The sequence below is a fragment of the Paroedura picta genome, chromosome 10 (genome assembly GCF_049243985.1).
Source record: "Paroedura picta isolate Pp20150507F chromosome 10, Ppicta_v3.0, whole genome shotgun sequence".
In the NCBI taxonomy this organism is placed as follows: Eukaryota; Metazoa; Chordata; class Lepidosauria; order Squamata; family Gekkonidae; genus Paroedura; species Paroedura picta.
In genome coordinates this window covers 47,395,479-47,402,734 of record NC_135378.1, presented here as the reverse complement: position 1 = coordinate 47,402,734, position 7,256 = coordinate 47,395,479, and the positions used below count along the sequence as shown (strand labels likewise).

Below are 7,256 nucleotides of genomic sequence, written 5' to 3'. Positions count from 1 at the left end.
TCTCAATTTGGTGTAGACTGACTGAACACATTATCACTTTTAGAGATTAGGAAAAAAATCATTCTACACTTTTGAATGCCCAATTTATGCACAATAAATGTCAAATTAATCCAAAACATATGATCTAGTTTATCTAAATTATATAATATGGAAAAGCCTCTCCAAAAGCTGCTTTTAATTATATAATGAACTGAATAAAAAGATTGGGAGATTTTTTTTTGAAGTCTGAAATTTATGGTTTCATTAGCCTGAAAAATTAAACTTAAAAGGAGTAAGAATTCACATTAATCATTTAGCTTCAGTACACCAATCCAAATGGACTGGAACTGAGCTTCATTTCAAACTGTAAGCAACTATTACCTAGCAACAGAGCTTGAGTTGTATTAGAATGGATTTATAGGAAGTGAGGGACACCAGGGGCCTGAACAAATAAGAGGATTATGGTGAGAACAAACTGATAGCATTGTTAAAAAGTTGCTCTTTCTAAACATCCTGAAAAAGAGCAGATCAGGTTTCATGTAGGAAGAAAAAAATTACTTTCAATTACACTTCATTCCCCACCCCCTCACAAATTCTTATGAATAATGCATAGACTTGTTTCTTCAATATAATTCAGTAATTCTGTGATTCCAAAAAAAGGTCCATAGTGATTCTTGCAATAAATCCTCCTTCCCCTTGTACTAATGGTAGACATTTTGGTAGTTTGATTACATATATGCATGGCTTCAATGACTGGAACTAAGGAAGAGCAAGTTGAACTCCCATTCCCTCATTCCACAAAAAAACATTCCAATGTCAATCCAGCACAATTCTTGAATAGAATTCTTGAACATAATTCAAGATGGCAGTGGCCAAATCCATTGCATGAAGGCTTCCATGTGCAATAGTCTTATATTGGTGCTGTTTTCCTTTTCATATTTTTTAAATTAAAAATAATTTCCAACCTTTCAAAGATATGTGACATATCTGTGCATACAGATACATCATAAAACTTTAGAAAAATAATTCTGAGGTAAAATTCTCATTGCTTCACTAGCATGAACTAGTAGAGACCCTTTCAATTTTTGCTTGTCTAATGACGCTTATCAGTATGTCACTTCTTTCACAATCCTTTAGGACCATCCTTACTACCTGGTGGTGTAAGTGCAATTTTTGGAAGTAATTTGTCATGAATTCTAGACACAAATAATACTGCCATTGTTTCTCTGTTATAAAATGAAGACGTCTAAAATAACTTTCCAAATGATCATGCAAATGTCTCTAATGCAGATATGCACTAATACACAAATATCTTCAGTTACCAATTCACAACCATTTCCTGTTCCTTTAGACATGTTTGCTAACAGCATTCAGCTCTCATGGCTATTTGCAGAAAACAAACAGCACAGAGAGAGCAAATAGCAATACTACCACCTCTGATCTTGAAAATGAAATTTGTTCCTGTTGAATGTTTGCTTTGCACAGCACATCTACTTTCTAGCAGCTGTGTTTGAATGTTACTTTTAGACATGCTGAAACTAAAATACTAACTGAAGAATCATATGCCTCATCTAGAGTATGCACAGGGAACATTAACTGCACAATGGATTGATAGACTCTGGAATTCCATTTAGCTCAATTATTTAGGGCCAGACAACATGACATGTCTGGACATGTCCTTCTATCTTTTTTTGTAATATTTTCAAGTTATCTCTGACACAATCCAATTGAGATGCAGCATTTTAAAATTTCATTGATTTCAGAGGTTTAAGCATGCAATTAACTTTATCATTGAAATCAATGGTGCTTAACTGTGCTTATCTTTTATTAACTTGCACCATATATATTAAATAAAATGACTGCATGTGATAGGAATATGTCTCACTTTTAATACTATCTTTTATACTATTTTTTTCTATCCTGAATAGTTACTACGTTTTGAGCATAACACATTTATGCGAAGGAATTGTAGTTTCAACTAAAAAATCTTGACTTCAAAGACAAAGAACTGATAACATTCCTTTTGATTCTGTATCTAGCTCAGAAAAAAGAAAGAATAGTAGTCACTATTCAGATTGTACCTAATTAAAATCTGACATGAGCAAACCTTCTAGATTAACCTTGGAAAGGTAAGTAAACTGAATACAATTACCTTCAACTTGCATTACTACCAATTTTACAATTCAAGGATATTGTGATTAATGCTATTGTTGTTTTAATGGTTTTTTAAATGGGATATGCAGTTTTTATGGTTTTATTCTGTAAACTGCCTCCAGGCAACAGTGTTGTGAGAGGCGGGGTACAAATTTAAACATTTTTGTGGCAACAAAGCCTGTGACTGCATTCTGATTACAGTTTTCATGTTCCCTTTACAGTTCTCTGAGGCACTGATGGTGAGAAGGGGACAAGGAAAGAAGAGTGATCGAACGCACCCCACAAAGAGCACTAAGATCAAATAATCAAAATCTGCTCTGGGTCCCTGGCCCAGAGAAGTAAAACTGTCCTCGACCACCACCAGGGTTTTTCCACCTGGCCCTGGTCCGGTGGAATGCTCTGTCTAGGGAGACCAGGGTTCTCCAGGATTTTAAGCAATTTGGGAGGGCCTGGAAGACAGAGCTGTTCTGCCAGGCCTGTGGTTGAGGCCAGGAAATTAACATCAACAATATGCTGGCCTCCCTATCTGACAACTTTGCCTAAGGTAAATTGTCAAAACACTAACTACCCCCTGCCAGCTCTAGTAAGATTCTAATTATAATTAGGAGGTAGCTTTTAATTTGAATTTATTTAAATTAATTTTAAAACATAAACTTAGGGTTGATTATATACTGTAATTGTTGAAATTATATGTTTTTAATTTGAATGTTATGCACCCTGAGTTGGCTAGGGAAGTGCAGGCTATAAGAATCAAATTATTATTAATTTGTTTGGGATGGCCGATCCCCCCCCCCCTTTCCTTCTATAGCAGTATAACTGGATTGTGAATGGGGTAGAATTCAGCCCAATGGTATCTCTTTTGGCAGGTTGCAGTTGTAACATCATTTTTTCAAATGAAGCTGAATATGTCTTGGTTTTCTTCTATGTTTTCTCTTGAAACAAACAGGGAGCTCTAGTAACAACATTAGTTAATTATTGAAAATTATTATAAAACATAACAATAAATACAATTAATTAACAACAACAGCAATATATAACAGTAGTGATCAAAGTTAAACACAACCTTTCAATAATGAAGTCTTTGCCTGAATTCAATTAACACACCTGAGGTGAGCTCCAATTAGTATTGCAAGGAGTTCTTTGAACATGTTGAGTGGTTGCTCTCATGACTAATGAATATAATTGATACCTCAGCATTAAGTTTTACTTGCAGCCCAAACATTCTTCTAATATAGAGAAGAATTCTACAGTAATTGATGTCATGTCTAGTCTACTACATAATTACAATGATGCCTACATTCTGTCTGAGCTCAGTGGTTTTCTTTCAAAAGTAGAGTGATATCCCTCTTGATGGTTCATGGAGTGTTTCCTGGAGACCTGTGTTAGATCTTAGCTTGTTTGTTAGCTGAAGACATTTGGGATCATGTTCACCTGTGTGGGAAGAGTGGCATAGAATTGTCAAGTTTTCTCATCGTCATTATCTTCAATATTGATCAAAATTCTTCTATAGCCTTTATCCTGTTAATCTTTTATTTTATGATATTTCACCATCAGTACTATACACTGGGTCTTGATGAGGGACTTGCAAGCCAAACAATTAAAGATAGAAGTGAAAGTTATGATGCTATCACTTCAAAGCTGGAAGATTACATTATTAAACCCATTAAGCATTATATTGGCAAAATTTAGGGGCTTTCCGCACGCCTTCAAAATCGCACAATGGTTGCCAATTGAAAACGCTACTGATTTGCCATTATGCACAACGTCGTTGACAATCTGCCACACACCTGAAACCGATCCGCAAAAAGCGCTTCCTTGTAGCGCTTTCAGGGAAATCTCCAAAAGTGGATTCACCCTCCTGAAAGTGCTACACTCCTGCAAGCAATCTGCAACACTAGCGGGAAAGTTCTGTGTGTTACCATTGTTGTGGTTTCTACAAAGTCCCTCCCCCTGGCTCTCTCCTCTGATCTTCCGGCGAAGTGATCGCCATTTTTTTTTCTCCGAGCGAGCGGAGATCAACGCACCGGCGAGCCTCTGTTTAGAGGCTTCCCCAGCTTCAGTCCCTCCCCAGAGCTGTTTAGTCACTAAGCACAAACAACAGAGAAGCCCGTTTGCTGATGTATTTTCCCTTTATTTTTCACACTGTTTTTGGCCGAAAATCGCCCCTGTGAGGGGGGAGCATGGCAACGATGAAACGGCAGCTCAACCACACCTGCCAGCTGGATGGGTCTCTCCGTTGCAATGAAGCAACGCATATTCGTTGCAACGGGTGTTTTTTTTTTTTAAACCTTTCTTAAAGGGAAAAGGGCTGTTTGGGAGCATGCAAACGGCCGCCCATTGGCTGCTTGACGGCCAGGGGCGGGATGAGCTTGGCAATAGCGCTTCCTTTCTAGTGATTTTTGCTGAGACCGGAAGCCTGTGGGAAATGATGGAAACGCAACTGGATTCCACTACAAAGGCAGGTATGCATAACGACGAATTCCACTATTTTAAATGGCGATTTTTCGTTCAGCAAACAATTTGCTACAAGGATCCCGGTGCGGAAAGCCCCTTAGAGTTCACCTCTGTCCCTTCATCACAATATATTGTTCCATTGCTATTGCTGTATCATTATACATTCAGCATCTGTCACTTTCATGCATCCTTATCTGACTTCAGAATATAATCCTGCTATTTCTACATCGTCCTAATTTTCTTACTGCCTCTCCAATGGATTGTATTTGCTACGCTTTCCAAAAGAGCATCTCCTCCTTGCGTTATATTAATGAAAACAATAAAATAGCCTCTCTACCATCTTGTAGTAGAAAATCATATAAACTGGAAAGGAGATCAGCAACAAAAGATTGCCTTTTCTATGGATGCGGGTGTTGTCCTAGATCATAGCAGTTAGGTTGTCTGTATCATTTTACCTTCATCATTACATTTTGAGATAACTTTGCTTTCAGTTTAGTATTTTTTCTTCCTCCACCTCCTTTTGTGTTGTGATTGCAGCTTGGGTGGCCTGAGTTTTAGCAGACTATAGGTATGCTTACTAAAAACTAAAGCACATTCATTTAATGCAAGCTTGCTGCTGAAAATGGCTTCCTTGTAGTGATTTTTTTCCTTGTCTATGACCTATTGACATGTTGAGAAACCTGCACCTTGTGGAATGCAGCTACCACACTATGAATACTCCTGCCTCCACAGATTTGCTAGGGAGAAGATATATTCACAGTATGATGTATGATGATGGCTGCACTCCAAATGGATAAGAGCTTCCAAATGTTACTACGGTGCTTGCAAAGAACTTGCCACAGAGAGGCTGTTTTGAGCAGCATCTCCATTGTGATTATGTTGTATTCCAACCTTAGTAGCAACCAAAAGAATACAGCTCATGGCATAAGCAGATAGCAAGCCCAAAGCCAGCTTTGAAGCATGGCTCGCTGATGACTAGTCAGGGAGAGGAACTCACAGAAATATTTCATTGATGACAGCAGATGGAAGGGCAGCACCCATCCTAGTATGGAATCTGGTCTGATCATGATAAAGTGATGCCTCTGCAGCATCAAATTAATGTGGCTCACAGCAGGAACATCCAAAGCTTAATCACTTGGAGAACCTAAATAAAAAGCAGTAGAGAAATATGGGGCTGGATCCAGGGGCTCCCTTTTTATTGTCTGTTCTCCTTCTCAGTAATGGGATCTAATGCATAGGAAATAAATTACATATTAATTTAAATTAACCACAAAGACCACCCAGCACACATGTGTTCCATCTCACAAATTCTTTACCTTTCTTGCAAAACTAGCTCCTTTTCCTTTCCTCTTTTCTTCTTTGCTTCCTTCTTCCATATTATTTCTTTTTGGCAAGTGAAAATCAGCAGCTGGGTCAAAACACTGTGCAGAAGTCCCATGAGCACAATAATAAAATAATTAAAAAGCTTGGTATTGCCTGATTGTATTTATTATATTAAGATAGTGCCAAATGCCCTATAAATGCATATCAGACAAGTTTAAGCATGCATTAGTAAGTAAGCTTTGGGTAGTATTTTAACGAGACCGAAAAGCAGTTGTGCCTAATATGAGTATGACAGAATCACACATGCAGGAATGCAATATGAAATACAATTTATATAATACCCAATGTGGATAAGCCAGCAAGCCTAATCCCATCAGATCTTGGAAACCGAGCTGGGTTGGCCCTGGCTAGCCCTTGGAAGGGCAACCTCCAAGGAATACCAGGGTCATCCCACCGGGGCAGGAAATGGCAAACCACTTCCCAACATCTCCTGCCTGGCTGCCAGACAATCTTAGGATTGCCTAGCTACATTATACACATGCCATATGATAAATAGATAAATAATGTTAAAGAGGGAGAGGTGAGCCTGATTTGTGGAATTCCTTTCTAGTACATTCTGGTCCCTGTCCATGTCTAGTACATTCCCTGTACTCCATGAAGACAGGAAAGATGTGTCATCTATTGGCCTCTTTTCCCCCAGCCACAGGAGTTCCTTCTTCAAGGGTCTGCTTCAGGCAACTCTGTTGGAGCCATTCTGCCATGACCTCCAGTCACTTGGCCAAAGAATCTGGAGGTGTATCTGGCCATCTATCCATCAACAGGTAGAGCCAGTCATCATCAGCTTACTGGTGGCACCTTAGCCCATACTTCCAAACTGGCCTAGTCTGGAAGTGACTGTTGCATGGATCACTATGGCCAAGTATTCTGAGGACAGGTAGGGTGCTAGTAGCCTAGCTTGGCACAGATGGAAAAATACTGTTTGTCTTACCTTCGTGATCTGAGCCACCGTGGATAAGGAGGCATCAAAAATCACCTCCAAATTCCAGAAGTCCTTCTCAGATCTACAATTAATATAGGAATGCTTTAAACATTCCTAGACATTTGAAATGCATGGTTTGTGTCCCGTAGAGGCATGTATTAAAAGTCCTCATCTTAATGACGCATAGGAGCACACACAAGGCTCAAAGTTTTCATCTTGCAATTTGCCTTCAGAATGTATGATTCCAACTGTTAATCTCTCGGCAGGCTTCACAAAAAGGCCTGCTGTGTTTAATGACCAATATTCTAGTCAAGACTGTGCTGTGTCTAATTCAGAAACATGACACTGCTAAGTATTCAAAAGCATC

The 7,256-nt window shown here is 38.7% G+C and overlaps 1 long non-coding RNA gene across 1 annotated transcript; it reads right to left on the bottom strand.

Moving 5' to 3' along the window:
• Positions 1–3,258: 3,258 nt before the first annotated feature.
• LOC143819168 (uncharacterized) lies at positions 3,259–7,030 on the bottom strand. The gene is made up of 3 exons (XR_013224832.1): positions 6,899–7,030; positions 5,904–6,008; positions 3,259–3,564 (listed from the first exon to the last, which is right to left on the bottom strand). It is a non-coding gene; the product is annotated as an uncharacterized LOC143819168 (long non-coding RNA).
• Between the last annotated feature and the right edge of the window lie 226 nt (positions 7,031–7,256).